The 22,554-nt window shown below is 39.5% G+C and overlaps 1 protein-coding gene across 7 annotated transcripts in view; it reads right to left on the bottom strand.

Moving 5' to 3' along the window:
• Positions 1-22,554, bottom strand: part of MBNL3 (muscleblind like splicing regulator 3) — a 164,800-nt gene that overhangs the window by 118,506 nt on the left and 23,740 nt on the right. For 3 of the 7 annotated variants that reach the window (XM_051968711.1, XM_051968706.1, XM_051968712.1), the window contains exon 2: positions 3,849-3,882. The exons of the other annotated variants lie outside the window; for them this stretch is intronic. The gene's annotated coding sequence lies outside the window, so the exon portion shown is untranslated. The remainder of the gene's footprint in view (positions 1-3,848; positions 3,883-22,554) is intronic. 7 annotated transcript variants of the gene reach the window in all.

Below are 22,554 nucleotides of genomic sequence, written 5' to 3'. Positions count from 1 at the left end.
GTCTTTTAATAAATTTGTCTGGTAATTCTATGCCCTCCTTCATTTATACTCTTTCATTGTTTCTATTAATATTCTAGACCTCTTATTCCTCATGTGAGGATCCCATGAAATAATGTATGCAAAGCACTTTGCAAGCTTTAAAGTGCCACAGAAAAGTCAGCTGTTCTTGCTCAGAGGAGAAATTGGCAGTTGTCTATAAGGGCTGCCTGAGTCATGGATGTCTAGGAAGCTGTACCCTGTGCATGCTTAATGGGAAATGGTGCATTCAGTTTAACAACTTCCTGAGAGCAAGAACTGTTTTCTTTGTGTCTTTGTATCCCCAGAACCTAGTACAGGACCTTGCACTTAGTAGGCATTGAATAAAGTTGTGTGAATTGAACTGAATTCAATCTGGATTCCTTAATGAGGAAACTTTTATTAAGCTTTAACAATTAAAAAAAAAAAGAAAAGAAAACATCCACCCCTAAACTGAGGAATTGGGATGGGGAGATTTTCTCTAAGCTATAAATCTGCTGAAGCTTCCCTAATTTTTTCCTGTGTAAGCTGAGATCAAACTTTGCAAACTGCCCCCAACGTAAGATGATTTGTACAAAACTGTGAGTTAGTGAAAATTGTAGAAGTCTACATAGTATGATGACATTCATTATCATTTACATTGCAGTTATTCATGTAAAGAAATTCTTTTTTTCTGCCCTAGATTTCTACCAATTCTGAGATCAAATATTAAGTTAGTTGTCTATGATCTTAATAAGGTCAGTAAGAATGCAGTTTGTCATCCAACTGACAGAGTATCATGGAAAGAAATCATAAGAACTGGGTCACAGCCCCATATTTGCCACGACTGGATTGCGTGTGATTTTGAGAAAATCACTTTTGATTCTCTGGTTTCAGTTACCATCTCTGAAAAAAAAAATAAGGGGCTTAAATGTAATACACTAGCTGTCTCCTGCTCTTGAAATGCACTTTCTTCACCCCCTACTTTTTAGGATCCCTTGTTTCCTTCAAAACTCGAGTTTCAGGGAATTTCTGGGTGAGATGGCAATATAAAAGATCATAAGGTATAGAGGACCCTAACTCTCTCACATATCCGATAGAAATGATGTAAAAAGGTACAACAGTTAATAATATATGGAACATCAGAAGAAAGAATGGCATGCCACAGAGACTAGAAGAGTATCTGGAGAAATGAAGCAGGAGATTTAAAAAATGGAATTATGAGCAAAACAAAAGCTCTGCAATAAGAAATAATTAGACCGATAGTAAATAGTTTAGAACAGAGGGTGGAAATCCTATCCAAGTAATAGCACTCAATGATTCCATGAGACAATAAGAATAGGTGGGAGAGACCGAAGTTACTTTGTTGGTATAGGGAACTCCTAGGTGAGAAAACAAGAATAATTAGAATCCAATCAAAAGAAAATGTAAGGTACATACTATCAAAAACAACTGACCTAGAAAACTGGTTGAGAGATAATTTAAAGTATTGGATGCCCTGAAAATCATAACTAAAATTTGTTTAAAGCCTGTATACCATGTTTCAGTAAATCCTAAATTTAAATTGCCCAGGTTTACTGGAACCAGAGGGCAAAGCGAAACTAGAAAGAATCCATCAGTCACCTCCTGAAAGATACCCAAAATGAAAACTCTGAAAAAGGTCATAGCTAAAATCCATAGCTTCTGAGTCAAAGAAAAAGCACTACTAAAGCATTCAGAAAGAAAGTATTTAAGTACCAGGGATCAATGAGACTATGCTACAACTATTGTGTATGAGAGAAAGTCTTGAAATATGATATTCCAAAAGGGAAAAAGACAAAAGGCTTGGGACCAAGAATAATGTAGCCTGAAATACTGAGTATAATCTTATGAGGAAGAAAAATGAACCTTTAATGGAATAGAAAACTTTCAAGCATTCCTGATGAAAAAACAAGAGCTAGTAAAAATATTGAATTGCAAACCAGAAGTTAAAAGAAACCTAGAACAGTAAAAGTATTTGCAAAACTGGAAAGATCTAAATAATGATAAAATGCATTTATAGGTAAAGAAGAGACAAATGTCCCTTCATAATCCTAATGTCTTCAAGAGTCATAGGAGGAATTAAATAAAACAAGTGGAGAAAGTGAATTTACCTTTGTTTTGTCTTAAGAGATAACAGAAGATGAAGGTAAAAAGGAATACACTAGGCATGAAATGTGAAAGAAAGGATTAAACTTATTATTTCCTCTAGCTGGGATACATGAAAAGACTATACAAAGAAAAATGACTGGGGTAATTGGGAAGCATATGAATTTTACTCCTACATGACATGATCAAGGAGGATTGGACATACACATAAACACAAAAACACATAAAGAATATGGTGTAGCAATACCCTAATCCCATGAAGGTAGGAAGAGGTAAAGGGGAAAGAAAGATTTGAAAGGGAGGATGAGAGTCAAAGAGGTAATAATCAAAAGCAAAATAAAATTCAACTTTAGACGGAGGATTAAAAAGAAAGAAATGAAGTATAAAATCAGTGTTCAGGGCCTGGGCAAAGGGAAGAAAAGAAGGGAAGTGGAAAGTCTGGCATTTCAATCACAGATCAATCACATTTGATCACATGCCTTCTTTTTCAATATCTCTTCTCTGAGTGTTGAGTATAGAGAAGAAACATAGCACTGACTATATATCTAGATCTCTTGTCACTTTCTGAATGGGGACAGATAGGAATATATACATTTCTCAGCTGGGCATGATAACTTTACAAAAACGGTGTACTAGGGCATAAAAACCTCATAAACAAATGTAAAACAGAAGCAATATTAAACACATCATTTACTGATCACAATTCAATAAAAATTATGGTCAATAGAATAACTTTTAAGAAGAGATTCAGGGGCAGCTAGATGGTGCAGTGGATAGAGCACTGACCCTAGAGTCAGGAGAACCTGAATTCAAATCTGACTTCAGATACTTAATACTTATTAGCTGTGTGACCCTAGGCCAAGTCACTTACCCCCAATACCCTTGCAAAAACTTTAAACAAGAAAGGATTCACACCTTAATGAAGACTAAATAACAATTCTAAGGAATTGATGAATCCAAAAAATAATCATAGAAATAATAGCTAATCATGGCTAACCGTGAAAAGTTCATTAAATTTCTTTTTTGGGGAAAAAACAATAGATAATTTCATAAAAGAAAATAACAATGGGGATGCATCAAAAGCTGTCATTAGGTACAAATGTTTTATAATAATACTCTCTAAACTAAAATACTTTCTAAATACTAAATACACTATTCAACAAAAAAGAAAAGAACAAATTAATGCAACTAGGGAAAAACACAAGAAAAGTCAAACTATTTTTTCAAAAATCAACTAAACACAAAAATATAAATCTCAAAGATGAGCAAAATTGAAACAAAAAATCCATCATATTGATAAATAAAAGAATTGCAATTTTTAAAAAGACATAATAGTAAACTGTTAGCTTATTTGAACTCTAAAAAAAGAGAATAAAACCAAATTACCAGTATCAAAAATTTTTTAAAAGAAAATTCAGAAAAAAATGATGAAGAAATAAAGGAAAATAATTGAAATAATTTCCCTTAACTGTATAACAAAATTGATAAATAAAATCGAATAAACAAATATTTTGAAACATACAAAGTATATTTTAAAATTTAAATAACAGAACATTTAAATAACCCAATTTTAGAAAAATACATTAAACCATCCATAAATGATTTCCAAAGGAAAAAAAAACCAGGACCAAATGGGTTTGAAAATTAATTCTATCAAATATCTTAAGACCATTAATTCTAATGGTACACAACTATTCACAAAAAAATAGAGAAATAAGATATCCTACCAAATTCCTTTTGAGACAAATATGGTCTTGATACCTAAAATGAGGAGAAACAAAACAGAAAAAAAAAACTATAGACAAATATTCCTAATGAATATCAACACAAAATACAGAATAAACTATTAGCAAGGAGATCATATAGAAACATATTAAAAAGTTTGTACAATAGGACCTGGATTTATACCAGAAATGTAGATTTGGTTTACTACTGAGATAATAATAAGCATAATACACCATGTTAATAGCAAAACAAGAAAAACCATATAAAATATCCTTTTGACAAAATATAATGCCTCTTTGTCTCAAAAATATTAAAAATCAGAAACAAATGGACTCTTCTTTAATATGATAAATAGTATGTACTTGAAAGCAAGTGCTTGTCTTACAGGTAGTATAGAAATGCTATGGCCTTTCCAATAAAATCAGAGATAAATATGTTTATCATCACAGCTATCATCACAACCCTTTTATATAATATGATAGTCTACTTACAGAACTGCAGAGATTCAACTAGATATTAACTGAAACAATTACTAATATAAACAAAGTAGCAGGATATAAAATCAACACATACAAATTATTTGCCTTCTATATATTGTCAACAAAACCCAGAAGAAAGAGGAGGAAAAAAATTCCATTAAAAAACAACTACAGTATGTGTAAAATGTAGGAAAATCCTATTTACCAAGGCACACATACAAATGAACATAATTTCAAAACACTCTTTCCACAAATAAAGACTGAACTAATAGGGTAATTGTTCATAGTTGAGCTAGGTTAAGAATGATAAAAATGAAACCTACCTAAACTAATTCACTTATTCCTTGCTATGCCAAATTTCCAAATTGTTGCTTCGCAGGACCAAAAATAAAATAACAAAATTCTTCTGGAGGAATAAAAGTTCAAGAATCTCAAGAGAAACAATGCAAAAAAAAAAAAAAAAGTGAGACAGAAGGAAGCCTGGAAGTCCAATGCATCAAACTACATTAAAAAGCAATAGTTATCAAAAGTATGTGATACTAGTTTAAAAATAAAAAAGGTGATTAGCGGGACATATTAGAGACACAAAATCCAAAAGCAAAGAAAAATGATAGTACAGTGTTCAATATACCCAAAGTCCCCAATAATTACTATGGTACAAACTAAATTGGGCAATAACTCTTAGGAAAACTGGAAAGAAGTCTGGCAGAAATAAGGCTTAGACCAACATCTCATATTATATGGTATAATAAGCTCCAAATGAATAAATGATCTTGACATATAAGATCATAGGAAAAATGAGAGGAATGGAGAAGGTACGTTTTACAACTATAAGACAGGGAAAGAGTTCTTGACCAAACAAGTGTTAGACTGTATAGCGGGAGATAATATATACAATTTTTATGAGATAAAATTAAAAAGCTTCTATGCAAAAAAGCAGCCCAATACAATTAAAATTAAAAGGGGAATCATTAGCTGAGGGAAAAATTCTCTGCAGCAAGTTTCTCTGATAAAGCATTACATACGAGTCATATAGATACCTGATTTTAAACCTAAGAACAAGAGGCATCTACCAGTAGGAAAAGATATCTAAGGCTATGAACTGGCATTTCTCCTGCCCCAGACACTTAAAACTGTCATTTAAACTGTCTCAGTTTCCTTATCTGTAAAATTGAAATATTAATAGCCCCTGTCTCCAAGGCAGAATCAAATGAGATAATATATATAAAGTCCTTCATACACCTTAAAATGTTAACGTAAGTGTAAACTGTTGTTAAAAGAAGAAAAGGAAGCTGATAGTAATCATATGAAAAAATGCTCTAAGTAACTAAAAAAATGAAAGAAATAAACATGAAAACAACTCTGAGGTTCCACCTCAGACTGATCAGATAGGCAAAGATGCCAATAAAGGAAAGTGACCATTATTGAAGAGAATGTGGAAGGAAAGGAACATTAATTGGTGGAGCCATTAGTCCAACTCTTCTGGAAAGCAATTTGTACTTACACTAAAAAGTCAATGGTTGCATATCTCAAAGAGATAAAGGAAAGCGGGAAATGACCAATAGGTACAAAAATTATTTATGGTAGTACTCTTTGTTGTAATATAACTGGAAACAAAAGGGGTTCATGAATTGGCAAACGATTGTGCAAATTATGTTACGTGGATATTACAGAATTTTTTTTCTTGTAAGAAATCACAAAAGGGATAGATTCAATGAAACCTGGGAAGACGGGAATGAACTGATGCAGTTAAATGAATAGAACCAATCAATTCTATAATTGCTAAAACATAATAAAGAAAAACAACTTTCAAAGACTTCAGAACCTGAATTAATGTAATGAACAAGAACAACCTCAAAAGATTGAGGACTATGTATAGGATAGTAGATTGAGAGCAGAATGGGACCTTCGCATTCAATGAGTCCATCTCCTTCATTTTGAAGATGATGTACCCGGGATCTAGAAAAGTGGTGCACTAGAGGTGCAGAGTACGAATACATTTCCATCAAGGGGAAGAAATCATATAATTTCTCTAGATCCCAGGCACTTTGTGGATGAAGCGTTTAATGAAAATATACAGAGGAAATCAGAAGATTCAAGGAACAGCACAGAAGCAAGACAGTTTTGGACTAAGATGCTGAATTGATAATTCATGATTTCTTAAGTAATGCTCTTTTCCTGTTCTCAATATACAGAGATCTTTTTTAAGTGTTCATCGAGGTTAGAATAATGCAATTAAAAAAAATTATCACCTCTGTTTAAGGGCTGCCTTCCTCTATTGAAGCCTTTTGTGATCCCCTACATCTACTGCTAATTTTTCCCCATTCACTCTCAGCCCTCAATCTCCTTGTATTTACTTTGTATATATCCATGGTCTTGATAGGACAGAAGCTCCTAAAACTCATTTTTGTCATTGGACCTCCCATGCCCCGTTCAGTGTCTACACATAGCATGTGCTTAATAAATACTTACTGATTTATTTATATAAGTTGGGACATTTTATCATCCTCAATATATTTTTTTTTTGCTGAGACAATTGGGCTTAAGTGACTTGCCCAGGGTCACGTAGTTAGAACGTGTTAAGTGTCTGAGACCAGATTTGAACTCGGGTCCTTCTGACTTCAGGGCTGCTGTTCTATCCACTGTGTCATCTAGCTGCCCCATCCTCAATATTTTTGCAAGCTTTCTACTTATAAGTCACTCATATGTATTGTTGGAGATACAAAGATGTTTAAGACATGATTCCTACCCTCAAGAAGTTTTACAATATAGTTGGGATGACCCACACAGATGAAGATGAATACCACAAGGTAGCCCATGATCAGTGAGGGCTTCATGGACGTGAGAATTGAATTTCATCTTTCCAAAGGTGACAGATCCTCCTCTTTGAGAATCAACGTCACTTTTGGAGACAGACAAAGTTTAGTTGTTGCCGTCTGGTCCAACTCACATGTGACTAATAATACTTGACATTTCCATAGACATGCACTGACGTTTAAGGTTTGCAAAACACTTTACATCTGTCATCATATTTGAGTCTCAGAACAACTCATGAGCTGGATGCTAATATTAGCCCATTTTTACAAATTTGGAAACGGGGGCTCAGAGTTTAAGTGACTTGGTCAGAGTCACATAGCTAATGCCTAAGGAGGTCTCTAAGCCCAATCTTACTGATTCTAAGTCTGGTATTTGTCCTCCTCTACAACATGGTGCACCTTGAACACCCCCTATGACAGAGCCCTCACTACCTCACCAGCTAGCACGTTATTGGGTTGAATGGTCACACCCAGAGAGTGATGGTCATCCTACGCCCCACACATTCATCAAACGAAAGGCAAAGTTGTCGACTACGAATATATGTCCATCTCTAGATAATTAAACAATGGAACTCCAATGCCACCAGTTTAACAAACCTGATCCCTGAGAGGAATTTAATAGAAGTTTGTTTAAAAGAGAACATTATTTGTCAAGGGGTCATAGAATGTCAGAAATGAAAGGGATTCTAGGGATGATCCAGCTCCAAGCCTCTTCTTTGACTGAGGGGGAAACCGAGTCCCAAAGCAGGGCAGCAATTTGTCTAAAGTCACCACCTGATAAATAAAAGATGCTTAATAAAGGCTTGTCGATTGATAGATTGGCAGCAGTGTTGGTTACAGAGACATGTCAGTTCCAGGAAAAAATATGTGCTGGTTGCTGCTTGGCATTTGAACAGAATGACCTAAGGTAAAAGGTCAAGTAGAATTGCATAGTTCCTACTTTGAGGCTTTATTCCAGCCCCAGCAACCATTCCCGACCATTCCCGTGAACTCAGACTAGGAGAGTGCAAAGGTCTGGGATGAGTAAGAATAAAGAAGCCTCTAGGGAGAGACTATACGGCTGATGTAAGAGCATCTGCTGGGACTGTACTAAAGCCTATCCAGTTATTAGTACCATCAGTTAATGAGATGGCTAAAAGGGTTCCAGAGGCCAAATAAAGGGCACTGCTTCAAGGTGGTTGAAGCAGGCAGAAACTGCATCAATGGTCAATAAAAACCAAACCTGTCCAGATTCTAAAGGGAGCCTTTTTTTCAAGCAAAGTCCTAAAGAAATTAGAAGCAAATACAGTGGGGTTTGATATGACAGTTGACAGATACAAAAGCAAATTAAAAAATAATTCTCTCTCTCTCTCTCTCTCATTTTCTTTCACTCTCCCCCTGTCTCTGTCAGTCTCTTTCTCTCTCTCTCTCTCTCTCTCTCTCTCTCTCTCTCTCTCTCTCTCTCTCTCTCTCTCTCTCTCTCTCTCTCCCATACATAAGGCAGCACACACACAGCAGACACACAGGAAAATGGCTCCAAAAGGCTTTCTGCTCAAGGGAGGACTTGCTGTCTCCTGGGCTCCATATTCATTCCATTGCTCTGCTATTCAAAAACTTCAGGATTTTCATTAAAAAGCTAGGTTGTGGATTCACAAGAGCAGAAATCAGTGAGATAAATAAAAGCTGGGGGGGGGGGGATGGTGGAATGAAGTTTCTAGCAGACTTGCCTTGTGTGGCCCCTGACTGCTGAACTAGGCTCAGTGGATGGAAGTTGCAGAGAAGGAGGGATATTTTAGCTCAATATAAGGAAGAACTTTTGTCTGCCCTGTCAAGAAATGGGTTGCCCCATTAGGTTGTGAATTCCCTGTCGCTGGAGGTATTCCAGTAAGGTTGGGTATCGGCAAGGCTGAAACTGGACTTCTTATCCCATAAGTCCCTTTCCTACTTCCAACCTCAAGATTCTAGGTAAAGACTATTAGAGAAGATCAATTTTGCTCCTTTATGCCTCTGTTCTGAGTTGAGAAACCCTGGCTAGGCCATGGGATGGAAGGGGTGGGGCATAGAAGAGACATATAAGATTCTGCTTTCAAAGAGACTCCTCTTCAGAGTCACAGAGAAGGAACTTGGAGTTCAAACACCTGGGCTGCAGTCTCAGCTTTGTCATTTACTAACCACGTGATTGTGGACAAGTCATCTTCTTGAGTCTCAGTTTCCTCATAATGACCTCTGAGGTCTCACTCAAAATCTATAATCAATGAAAACCCGATCTTCTGCTTACACCCTGTTTTCTTTTACAGGAATAATTAGAATTTGCTGGGAAACCATGATGGACATCTTTGTGCAAACTCAGGGCAGGATGGTTCAGGGATTAAAAAGACTGATCTCGGAGGAAGGAATATGTGGGTTTAAGTCCTGCCCTGATGGATTCCAATCTGTGCAACTCTGGCATGGGACAATCTCAGGCAACTCTCTGAGACTATAAATTAGGAAGAAGTTGCTCATTTATGTCTGGGGGGGGTTTCCATACTGGATATCATAAAATAGGGATTATAGAGTTTTAACTGAAAATCTTCTAAGTCAGGGCTGCTAGGTGGCATTAAAGTAGACTGAGCAAAGGCTGTGGACCCGAGTTCAAATCTAGCCTTAGACACTTGACACTATCTGTATGACCCCAAGCAAGTCACTTAACCCCAACTGCCTCACCAAAAAAAAAGTCTTATAAGTAAAAAAATCATCTCGTCCAAAGTGTCTCATTTTACAAATGAGAAAACTGAGGCTTAAAGAAGAGAAAGTCACACAGGTTTGTGGCAGAATAAGGATTTGAATCCAGGTCTTTGGACTCAGTGTCCAGAGCTCTTTTCCAATTAGTTCATTCTGTTTTACTGTTTTAGAGTAGCTCACTTAATTTCAGAGAAACGAGCTAAATTTTTTTTTTTTGTAGGTATCGTAGTCTGACTGGGGAAATCAGAACTATAAAGATATAAAAACCAGAATTTTTTTGCCTGTTTCTCCTGTCAAAGATGAGACTCCAGTATAGGTTAGAACTCTAAGTTGGAGAAGCACGTGGTGACTGAAATCAATTTGGAGAAGGACTATTTACATGGATCATATTTATCTGCTGATCAAAGCTGATCCATAAATTAGAACACTGAGCTAAAAGTCAAGAGGTCTACCATGTATACTAAAGTAATTCAAGGAGAAAGACCGGCCCAGAATGAAAGGGTTTCCATTTCTAACCTTTATAGAAAACTCGGAAGCAAGACCAAAGTCAGGAAAAATAAGAATTTCACGGGCAATTCTGTTAAGGAGCCATTGGTGTGATACTGCCCTTTTTTCCCTCATTAAACTGGAACTGTACAGTATCAGCTAAAGATAGCACAGTCAGAAGTGTCCTATTGCACTGGCTAGCCAACTGCACTGAGTGTGCAAGGGGTGAGACAAGGCTACTCGCAAAAAGCGCTGATGCCAGAAAGATGCCATCCTGCAATCTGAGAGCTGGCTGGCAGCAAGAAGGCAGAATTAGCAAGGAAAATGGGAGGCAAGGAATGAAGCCAGAAAAGGGGAAGACACGCCATGGAAAGCCCAGGCTGAAGCACACAGTGCAATGGAAAGGGCTGGCTTGGCCTCCAGGGTTCAAATCCTGGCCCTGTCACTTGCTAGGTGGGAAAGTTTGCTTTAATATCCAAAGCCTCAGTTTCCTCATCTTTTTAAATGAAGAGGCTGAAACGAGATGGCTTCCAATTGCCTTCGAGCTTCAAGTCTTAGGTTTCTACTTGCACTAAGTAGAAGACACTAAGACTTGGGTACTAATAGGAACTTCACTCTACCACCTTCCTTGGGGCAAGTCATTAGTGTCACTTTTTGTAGCGGTAAGCTATTTATTTAGTACGTAACTTCTCGATCTCATTTTTTTTTCAAGTTTGGTGGTAGCTTTTAGGATTGAAAATCCCAGTTACTGTGAGGTGAATCTCGAGGCTGGGGGGGGGGAGGGGAGTGTGTAATTAAAAGGCTCAGTAGATAGTCTGGGGCCTGGGGTCAGGAAGACTCCTCTTCTTAAGTTCAAATCCAGCTTTAAACATTTTACTAGCTTTGGGACCCTGGGCAAGTCACTTAACCTACTTTGCCTCATTTTCTGCATGTATAAAATGAGCTAGAGAAGGAAATGGAAAATTACTCTAAATCTATTTTCCAAGAAAACCCTAAATGGAGTCATGAAGAGTCAGACACAGTTGAAAAATGACTGAACAATATGAGGTAAAGCCCAGGGACATTCAAAATCCCCAAAACATTTATTAAGCACCTAGTATATATGCTATTTGTCAAGAACCTACTATGAGATCATATATGTAAAGCCTATTATAAAATTATAATTTTATTCTAAAATGCTAGCTTGATGCTGATCATCGTCATCATTATTATTGTTATTATCATTATGCCTTAGCACAGTAGAAGAATGCTAGACTTGGAGTCAGGAGGATCTGGATTCAAATCTTCCTTCTGACTCTGATTAGCTGCATGATCCCGGGGAAATGACTTAACCTCTCTGGGTCTCCTTTTTATGTTCAACAAATGAGGATAATAATGACATTGACATACCAGGGTTTTTATAAGGATCCAAGGAGGTAAAGGATATAAATATAAAGCGGTTTGCAAATATTGCAGCGTTATGCAAATGGGAACAGCATTTTTATCATTGGTGAAAGAAAGCAATGGAGAAAGGGCTGTAGCTCAGTGTTCCTTTCCCCCTGGGCGTATTCTTGGGCCATAGGCCAAAGAACAGTTGAAAGAGAAGATGGGGGGATGGGAGACTGTGACAGAGAGAGTCAGGTGCGGGGCTGTGGATGGAGACTATTTGCAAGCCAAGGTACCCTAGGCTCAACCATAAAGGTTGATGGGGAGAAGCAGGTGGTAAAGTACAAAAAACCTGACATGACAGAAAATCCAAAATTTGGTTCTGTTGGGAATGGGGATCCATTATGTGACTTGGATAGAGCGCAGCTCTATTTTTAAGGAGGCTCGCTCGGTGCAGTGTAAAAATTAGCCTCCCTTCGGCTATCCAGCAGGACAAGGTCATCTGAGGAATATGCTGGGTAGCAAGTCAATTCAGCCAACATCTATTAAGCATATTGCTATGTTCGGAGCATCGGGCTAGGTCCGATAGAGTTACAAAGAGAAATGGCACATGGTCTCTTGCTTTTCACGGAGTTCACAGGATAGTAGGGGATGGGAACTATACACAAATAATTATAGCACGTATAAAATAGAGTATGGTAAGGGCATAAGAGAAGAAATAAAGATAGCTTGCCAATTTCCACAACTGTAAAATGGAGAGAACAGACTAATCTGTGAGTTAGGTCATATGGCATAGATCGAGAACTTTAAGGAAGCTTAAAGAACATCTAGTCCACCACTGCCCCTTCCCCCCCTCCATTTAACAGATGAGGAAACTGAGGCCCAAGGAGGTGAAGCAAATTAGTCAGTATCACACAGGCAGTAACAGTCTGATAAGGTATTTGAACCAGGCCTCTGACTTCAGAGCTAGTTCTTCCTCCTATATGAGGTAGGGATAATCTGCTGCATTTTATAGATGGGCTAAGTAAGGGTCCAGGAGGGGAAAGAACTTGCCCTAAGCTACACAGCTTGAAGGTCTGGGAGCCAGGATTTGAATCCTAACTTTTAAAGCCCCTGCCCTTTCCATTTCCACTACACTAATTCTTCGAGCAATTAAATCTGACCTTGGATTGTTCACAGAAATAAAAACACTGATATAGCCACCTCACTTTCCCCATCTGTGAAATACTCTTTCTGAGGATCCTGGCTGACATTTGGGCAAACCAAGTCAGGAAAGTCCTTGTAAGGACAGAAATCTTCAGGAAAACCTGGGGGAAACTCATCATTTGCTGGCAACTGCTTCTGTATGTCTCTGTGGTGTGAAGGAAGGCACAAGACATGGAACTGACAACAGAGGAGATGGAGGAAGGTCAAGATTTCCCAAGAGAGATACAAAATGTAAGAGCATACTGGATTTGAAGATAAAGGATCTGGGTTCAAATCTTAACTTGACTATTTACTCCTTAAGAAATCTTAGGTTAAGTCCCGTCCCTTCTCTGGGCCTCAGTTTCTCAAGCTGCAAAATGAAGGGGTTTGGTGTAGATGAACTTCTTCCCGCTCTAGATCAAGGACCTCATGACCCTAATTCTAAGGCAAAGACTTCTTTGGATCCATACCCTTTGGCCCCCTCTTGGACCCAGAAGAACGGTTAAAAAGGTATGCCATCAGAATAGCAGATTGATATTATTCCTATTAATGACATATTTTGACAGATTTTCAGGGAAGGTGCTTTCTCTTTGGAAAGGGTTCTAGCCTTGGAACCAAACAATTCCTTTTTTAGTTGTTTGAAACAAGGGAGTTTGGGGAATATATTTTCGGTGAATCTCTAAATCCCATGATTAACCCACAACAACAAATTTCCTGTTAGAACATCTTGGTTAAGGAAACTTCCTGTGATTAAAAATTAATGATGATCTTGCAAGCAAGAGCTATATTTAACCCATTTACTTATTAGCAAGTACATCATTTCTCCTTATATATTGAGTGATAGAAAGCCAATTATCCAAGTACAGTGGAAAATATCATTCTCACTAGAGAAGGAAAGCAAGGTCCAGAGAGCTGAAGTGACAAAGGAATAATGAAGAAAAAAAGCTGGGATTTGAACCTGGGCATTCGGGTTTCAAATAAGTGCGGTGTTCTTGTCACGACTCAAAATCCAAGACATTTTAGTTCAGCCAAGTATTTTATCATGCTGATAGACTGGTTATTGAGAGAAGGTAAGCTCCTTGTGGGCAAGGACTGTTTTTACCTTTCTTTGTATACCTAGCACCTAGCATAGTGCCTGGTACATATTAGACACCATATGTTTGTGGATCGATTTATATAATCGTTTACAGCTAGAACAGGGGCAACCAATCAACATGGATGAAGTGCCTATTATGTATCAGACACTATGCTAAGCATAAGGGGATATAAAAGGAGGCAAAAGACAGCTCTAGTCTTCAAGAAGCTTACAGTCAACATAGGGAAGCAACATGCAAGCAAATATGTATGGGAGAAACGGAAAATGACTGCCAGAAGGAAGGCACTAGGGCGGTCTTTGACATCCAGATGCATCTAGGTGGCACAGTAGAGACATATAGTTCTGGGCCTGGAGTCAGGGGGAGCCAAGTTCAAACCAGGGCTCAGACCGCTGGCTAGCTGTGTGATCCTGGGCAGGTTGCTTAACCAATTTGTCTCAGTTTTCTCAATTATAAAATGGGGATAATAACAGCATTTACCTCACAGGGTGATTCTGAAAATCAAATGAGATAATATGTGTAATGGGGCTTAGCAAGGTGACTGGTACACAGTAGGCGCTATAGGAATACTTATACCCTTCCCCCTTTGTAATTGCCATTTCTTTTTTTAGCTGTTCACTGATCATCCTTTTATTAATATGCTCTAGAATCTTCACCAAGAAATCGAGTCAAGATCACTGTTTTTTATCGTTTGCAGATTTCACCCTCTTCGTTCTTTGGAAATGATCATCCATGTCGTTCTCCCCATTGGTAGCACCTCTCTTATTCTGACAGTTTCTCACCAATCATACCTATTAGTTCTTCCTATCATACCATGTGGCTCCAGGTAACTCAGTGATAAAAGCAGCAAATACATCTAGGTGTTTTCGTACCACGTTCCCACGGATACTGTGGGTTTTTACTTCCTACCGATTGGGTTCTATCCTTTTCCAGCAACAAACCGTCCTTGGTGAGGAAAATAAAAGCAGTATCAGGGTTGAGCACTTCTTCCTTCTGTCCATTGTTCATGATCAACATCCCATCCACTTCAAGAATCAGTCTTATCCCAGCTTTGATCTTAATCTTTTCCCAAATATAGCTTTAAAAACCACAACTTTCCTTTGTGTTGACCTTAGTTTTCTTCCATTGCTTCAGCTCACTCTAACTCACTCCCCAACCCCCTCCCTGGCAAGGTTCCCAACATTTCCATGCCAACAACCAGTTCCTCCTTTTTGGTGAGAATCAGAACCAGACTAGGATTTCCCCTTGTTGGTTCCTCTATTGCTTGAAGGACAAAATGTTTAAGTTATAGAGCTACTCTACTTTGGGGGAAAAGAGGGAGGGAGGGAGAGAGAGAGAAAGAGAGAGAGAGAGAGAGAGAGAGAGAGAGAGAGAGAGAGAGAGAGAGCAATAGCCAATGTATGACTTTTTGAAATCCCTTACTAATATCCCTCTGTCTCAGACTTACAAATTGTTTCCCAAATCCGACATCATTTTCCTCTTTCTGGCCAGGTGAGTTGTATTACTCTCCATTAATAAAATTATTTTTTCCTCCGCTGATTTTCACCCAAATTCTGGCTCCCTTGCTCTCTTACTGCTTCACCCTCCTCTTGTAATCAATTTCCTCATATAAATATATCTTCTTAACATAAAATGCTATATTCCCTATCTTCCTACCCCATTAACCATCTCATTCCTTTTGCATAAAATATATACTTTTAGCATCATATTCCATTCTTTGTTCTACATAGTTTCGTGCTTTGGAACTGGAAGGGATTTTAGAAGTCCTGCTGATTCATTTCACAGTATTAAGGAAGTGAAGCCCCAGAGAGGAGAAGGAACTAGCCTAAGGATAAATGAGTGGCAAGTAGAAGAGCGAGGATTATGGCTAATTTCTGTGGTGTCTAACTTGATCTGCATAGAAGAGGCACTTTTCCGCCTCCCCTTTATTTTCCAATTTCCCCTTTGATACAGTTTGCTACACTCTAGCAAATATGTTCTTCCCATCCCCTACTGCATGTACTCCATCCCTGGCCAAGAACCTGTCATTCTTATATTTGATGCTGTGGTCCAGAGATCCAAATGCCACGCTAAGTCTCCTTAACCAGTTGTTCACTCCTTAAATATGCCTTTCTTTTCTAAATCCTTGCTTTCCATCCACAGTGGTGATTTAAAAAACAAAACAAAACCTGTGTCCATAAGATTTTAATGTAGGGGTTCTAATCTTGGGGTCTGTGAACTTAAAAAATGATAACTGTTTCAACATAATTGATTTACTTTATGTCCGATGCATTTTAGAAGGGCTCCATGGGCTTCACCAGATTGACAAAGGAGTCCATGATATAGACAGAAAAAGACGAAGAATCACTACTTTGGTGGACTATAAAGCCAATGGTCATCAAAATTATAACCTGGTAGCCATGAAATTAGGTCTGCATTTCGGTTTGTGTCACCATATTCGGGTAGGGACATTGACAAATGAGAAGGGGTCCACGAGACATTGGTAAGGAATGTTAGATTTAGACTCATTCTAAGGGAGATATTTCTATCCATTATTACTGCTTGAAAATGGGATAGGCAAGTTTGCTGCCAGTGAAGCAGTTAAAAGCCAGGTTAGGTGACCGCTTGTTGAGGATGTTGTGGAGGGGACCTGTTCTTCTGGTAGAGGTGGGACTATAGGATCTGTGACCTAACTTAAAACTCGGTGATTCTGTGTCTGCCGAAGGTTTCTTATTTAACGGCACGAAGATTGGTCACAATTCTGATGTGTAAGAATTGAACAATCTGTGCGTATTTAGACCTTACAATCTGTGATCTAACTTAAAACTGTGATTCTGTGTCTGCTGAATTTTTTAATTAACTGCATAAAGATCGATCACAATTGTGATATGTAAGAATTGAACAATCTATGCATATTTAAACCTTCGTAAACTCCTCAGCTTCTTTTCAAAAGTGATTCCTTTCTTATAGCTGCTTAGCACCTAGTTTTTTTCTCAACACCTTCTAAATACTGTCTCCTTAGAACGCTACTTCAACACAGCTATGCAAACACTGCTTCATTAATACAAGAGATAAGGATGAGAAATGTCACCTGATGGATAATCTGGGTTTCATCATTGAGGTCAACAACTATTCATTGAGCGTTTACTGTGTGTAGCACACTGAGCTAAGTGGTGGGGACACCAAGACACCTTCCCCTCCCCTCAAGGGACTTATGACCTAGTTGTGAAGCTAGTAGGTAGAGATAAAAAAGAACTAGCAAAAGGAGATTGCATTGGCTAAGTGTCAAAGGAGAGATCCAGGGAGTGTGAGTAATGAATGGGAGAGCAGAGAAAAGAGATGGTACCAAGGCCTCGTAGAGGTCATGGAAAAGCTTTGAAGTAGAACAAAAGCTCATCACCATAAGGTCACAAAATCAGAGGACTGGATTGACCACGGTTCAAATTCCACCTCGGTCATAGACAACCTATGTGACATTTTGACATCTGGGGGCTTCGATTTCTTTCTCTAGGAAGTGATGGAGTCGGACCACAAGACTTTGAAGGTCTCTTTTCCGGCTCTAAAACTGGTGATTCTCTGAAGTTTTTTCCACCATAATGGCCTCTACATAGACCTAGACAGAGTACCCCCATGATGCCTCTGAATCTTATTTTCCCAGAAAGAGAACACCTTTCTGTATGTCTCTTCCATAGAAATATGGTTGAAAATTTAATCCATTTCTGATTATGATAAAAGGAGGAAGACCGAGTCAAGTGAATGCATCCCTCTCCCCCAAATATTTGTTTTTGAAAGTGTGATATAGATGTCTCTTTAGGAGGACGGAGAGGGTGAGATAGTGGAGGGATTTAGGAGATGTTGAAGCAAAAGATAATGATAAAAAGGATTTAAAAAAGACAACAGCATACGATTTCCTTAAGCCGCTCGGTCTATGTTCCTTAGGCTAACATCCAAATCAGTTAGCATTTCTCAAGCACCAAGTGACAAAAGAGTTTGGGTGAGAGGGGACTGCTCAGAAGCCAAGCTCCGATAAATAATGGCCCCTGGATAATCAAACAGGTGGTAACAGAGTGCTGCGTTTGCCTGAAAAGGACTCTGGGAGTAGGATACTGCATGAATATGAGGAATTACCATTATGAAGGCACAGAACACACCCCAACAGGCCACCTCTTTAAAATATTAGACTGCACAACAAGTTTTCATTCAGCAAGCAATTTAAAGCTTTCTCTGTGAGGTAGAGAATGGAGGTATTATCAGATTACAAAATCAGAGAGTTAGGGTTGAAAGGAAGCTTAGATGTCACCTAGTCCAATGCTCATTTTACAGATCAAAAAACTGAGGCTCAGAGATTGTCGAGTGACTGGCCCAGAGGAAACTGAGACTTCCCCAGGGAGGGGAAGTGAATTCACTTGAAGTCAGAAGGCAATTCTCTAACTGGAATGTGAATGTGTATGAAGCAGATGGCCTGCCCAGGTGTTTCAAAGAAAGCAAAATCCCACCACACACACGCACACACGCGTGCGCGCGCGCACACACACACACACACACACACACCCCTAGTCCTGTCTCAATCTAGAAGAAAGCTGATTGAGATTGTCTCAACCTAAGCTGCTATCCTTGATGGAACCAACTTTTTGGATATTTTCACAAATGAACAGTTCAGGCTACAGTGCAATATGACAAAGTCTCCCTTTTATTCCTGCTGCTTTGAGGTAGAATATTCATATTCCTCTCTTCTGATTTTTTCCCCTAATGTTATCTATGGAAGACCTGTTGTGTAAGGACAGCTGATTATCAATGGACATGTAGAGAAAGGAAAAGGATGGGTTAAACCCAGGCTGTTTCTGATAGTCATGGGAAGATATGATTGGGCAAGTCTCCCCTTCCCTCCTCTGCCATTCATTATGTTCTGGGTGGGATTCAACATATCAGATGTCCTCGGGTCTAGTCGAGTCCTGCCATTGATTTACTGTGTAATCTCAGGTGATTCCCTCCTGTCTGAGCCTTAATCTCCTCTTACAGATCCTCACAGCTTTAAAATGGAAGAGATCTCTGAGATCATCTCCCCCTCCCAACCCTCCCATTTCACAGATGAGAAAACAGAGAAGTTAAGGTGACTTGTCCAAGACCACACAGCTGGTAGCTACAGAGGCAGATTCTGAATTCTAAGGTTTCTTTTAGTGCTATCATTACAAACTCAGTCCTGCCATACTGCCTAAAGTCAAAAGGACTGTGAGTCTTATTTGGGGGAAAAAAAACCCCAAATGTGACTTGTAGCTCAGCACCTGAGCTCTTGCAGATTTGGCTCAATTTTGAGACTTCTCAAAAATTATCCTCTTTGGCTGACACCCCTAAACAGGGCTTTCCCCAAAACTCCCAAATTTTACTCCTGTCTACTGCTTCCCTGGGCAAATACGCAAACTAACATGCTATATTAGGTACAGATGCATCTTTATTTTACCCACAGAAACACAAAGGACTCGAAGGAATCCATAACCGTCGAAGACATTCTCCTCCTGGGAAATTTCTGCCCCCCTCCCATTGGGCTAGGTCCCGGGGTGCCCCACTGAGACTTCCTGGAAGGCACTTGGGGTTGCCAGAGAGGTAACCCCTTTCCTATGAGAGCAGCCCTGTCCAAATAACTCAGTCAGAAGAGGCCAAAGTCTTGATTTTCTCCTTCGGGTCACAGTTGTTCTCTGTGTAACTACAATGTGGCTCAGCTTCTCTCTAGGAGTCTGGCTCCCACAATCCGGTCGATTCGCTCTACACCGGAAGCCAAGTATCTCTCTTTACTCCCCTAGCAGGCAGGGTCCAGAAGCATCTGCCGATCTTTCATTGACCCTGGCTACTACATCCGCTGATCTTTCATTGACCCTGGGGCCGTGTGGTTCCCTCCTCTCCTGGGGTCGCCCGGTCCCCTTCTCTGGGAGATTAGAGGTCCTCCCACTGCCAACACACAAATGCCATCCCCGGGGCCAAGATGTTCCCGGAGGAGTGCTCCATGGCTAAGCAGGCTCTCCCTCCCCTGAGACCCAAGTCTGTTCTCAGCTCTCTCTCCATCTGGTCCTGCTACATATCTGGCTGCTACTTTTTATAGGACCGAATTCCCCAGCTGCTGTTCAGATCCGCACCAGCCTGACCAATAAATATGCTTCCCAGCAGCCATCCTCAGTGAATAAATGCCTAGGCCAGGGGTATTCCTCACCCATTAAGGAGAAGGATTTATGGGGATCGCCAAATGAAAGTATTCAGTGGGGCTGGGGGCCAGGGGAACTCATGCTACAGTAAAGAGAACGCTGATTCTGGTGTCCGAGAACCTAGATTCAAATCTCACTTCTGGGATCTGTCACTTCCTCTGTGACATCAAGTAAGTCACTTAATTTCCCTGGGCCTCAGTTTCCTCCTCTGTAAAATGAATGTTAGATTAGGTGGCCTCTGAGATCCCTTCCCAAAGTAGAACCATGAGCCCATGAGCCTATCAAGGAGGCTCATAACCACCAAGGAGACATAATCCAACCCCAAACAAAGGCAACATACACAAAAAAGTTATCGCAGCTCTTCAAGGACCTTGATGACTCTGGGCAAGTCATTTCCCCTTTCTGGGTTTCAGTTTCTCATTTTTTAACAATGAGTAGGTGGGACTAAATGATCTAGAAGGCCCCTTATAGTTGTAATAACTTAGAAACCTGTGATCCCATACCTAATAAATGGAGTTCAGAAAGCAATTCTCCAATGTCTTAAGAAGGTACTTTTCATGGCCAAAAGTTGCCTTAACAGGCGATCGAGGTCAGCGAGACTTTGTTCAGTCCAATATGTATGTAGAAGGTCACAATATGTAGGCTTGACTTTTCCCATATGTTGGGAGAGACATCTGGGGATATCATTAAGTTGTCCATTAGGGACAGAAAACTAGCTTCCTATTTCTCTCTGCCTTCTCTAGGCATATAAGGCCACATCCATTTTTGCAGACCTGGCTTTGGAGAGGATCAAAAGCAGAGACCATCTCAGATTGGCCAAATACAACAGTGTTGGCTGGGAACAGAACCCAAACTTACACGTGGAAACGGATGTTTTTTCTCATTTTCGTTTTGTTTTAAATTAGGTGGACTCCCACCTGTCTGATTCTAGACAAACCAGATAGTCTATGGCTGGAGAGGAAGTATGGAGCAGTGGCTAGATTGCTGAATTTAGAGTCAGGAAATTTTGAGTTGGAATCCTTCAGCAGGTATTAGCTGCGTGACCCTGAAGAAGTCATTTAACTTCTCTAAATTTCCGTTTTCTCATCTGTAAAATGGGGATAATAGCATCTACACCAAAGAGAGTTTTTATGAGGATCTCTGATTTAGAACTAGAAGACACCTCCGAGGCTATGTAGTCCAACTCTCTCATTTTATTTTATTTTATTTTTTTGCTGAGGCAATTGGGGTTAAGTGACTTGCCCAGGGTCACACAGCTAGGAAGTGTTAAGTGTCTGAGGCCAGATTTGATCTCAGGTCCTCCTGATTTCAGGACTGGTACTCTATCCGCTGCACCTCCTAGCTGCCCTTACCACTCTCTCATTTTACAAATCAGGGAACCGAGGGCCATAGATGGGTAAAGATTCAGGCAGATACAAAGGTAGTGAGGATTTCAGCCCTGGGTCCTCTGCTTCTAAATTCAGCAGTCTTTCTACTATGTACATAAAGTGCTCAGCACACCTTAAAATGCTATATAAATGTGAGCTCTTCCTATAATGACATGGGGAAAAAGTTTCTCAGAATAACTAGCTTGTATTACATGCTAGAGGAGCTATGTAATTGAATGTATTCCCATCTCTGCCACCATGGTTCTTCCAGGAGCCTGAATGCAAAATGGTTGTATTTAGATGCGTCTATCTGCCCTACTTACGATTAGTATTGTGATAACAAAACTTCACAACCTTGGAATGGGACGGAAGAAAAAGAGCTAAGGTCACCCAGAGATGCAGCTGGCTGGCAACTTGCACTAAAGGGAACTTTTAAAGCAGAAGAAATTCTATTGAGGGCAGCCATATGTAAATTATATGACTTGGAATTTCCTCCATGGGGTAACTTTGGCGCTAATCCTGGCTACCGCTTTTGCAAACTACATGTGATTGGCAATAAAACTTCAGCAATCCTTCCTCCTTCCTCCTCCAAAAAAAAAAAAAAAAAAGAGAGAGAGAAATGTATAATGGAGAGAAGTACATCATCCAACTTAGGCCCCAATTTCAGGCCTAATTCTCTTATAGAAAAGCTTTACTTGGACAGAGTGGAGCTAAAGAAGGAATGGATTGCATATTTCCAGCTCTATACCTCTTATCTCTCTCACTCCCAGTACAGAAACATTTTGTCTGCCACGGAGGGAGAGGTTCGTTACCGAGAGGTATGCAGTTGGTGATGCGTTATTGGCCAAAGCAAGCCCTACGACGCAGAAAAATATGACTCAGTCCTGTGTAGAAACCTTCCACTCATCCAAAGAGAAGAATAGAAGGTGGAAGAGAAGAGAGTGCTCGGAATCACCCAATTTCTACACTGGCTTTGCTGGTGCTCCAAATTTGAACTCCGATCTGATGACCTCGAACCATGGAAAACTCCCAGTGGTGATCTT

This window comes from Antechinus flavipes, chromosome X (assembly GCF_016432865.1).
Source record: "Antechinus flavipes isolate AdamAnt ecotype Samford, QLD, Australia chromosome X, AdamAnt_v2, whole genome shotgun sequence".
Taxonomy (NCBI): domain Eukaryota; kingdom Metazoa; phylum Chordata; class Mammalia; order Dasyuromorphia; family Dasyuridae; genus Antechinus; species Antechinus flavipes.
The sequence above is the reverse complement of the archived record's forward strand: the minus strand, read 5'-3'. Positions and strand labels throughout refer to the sequence as shown.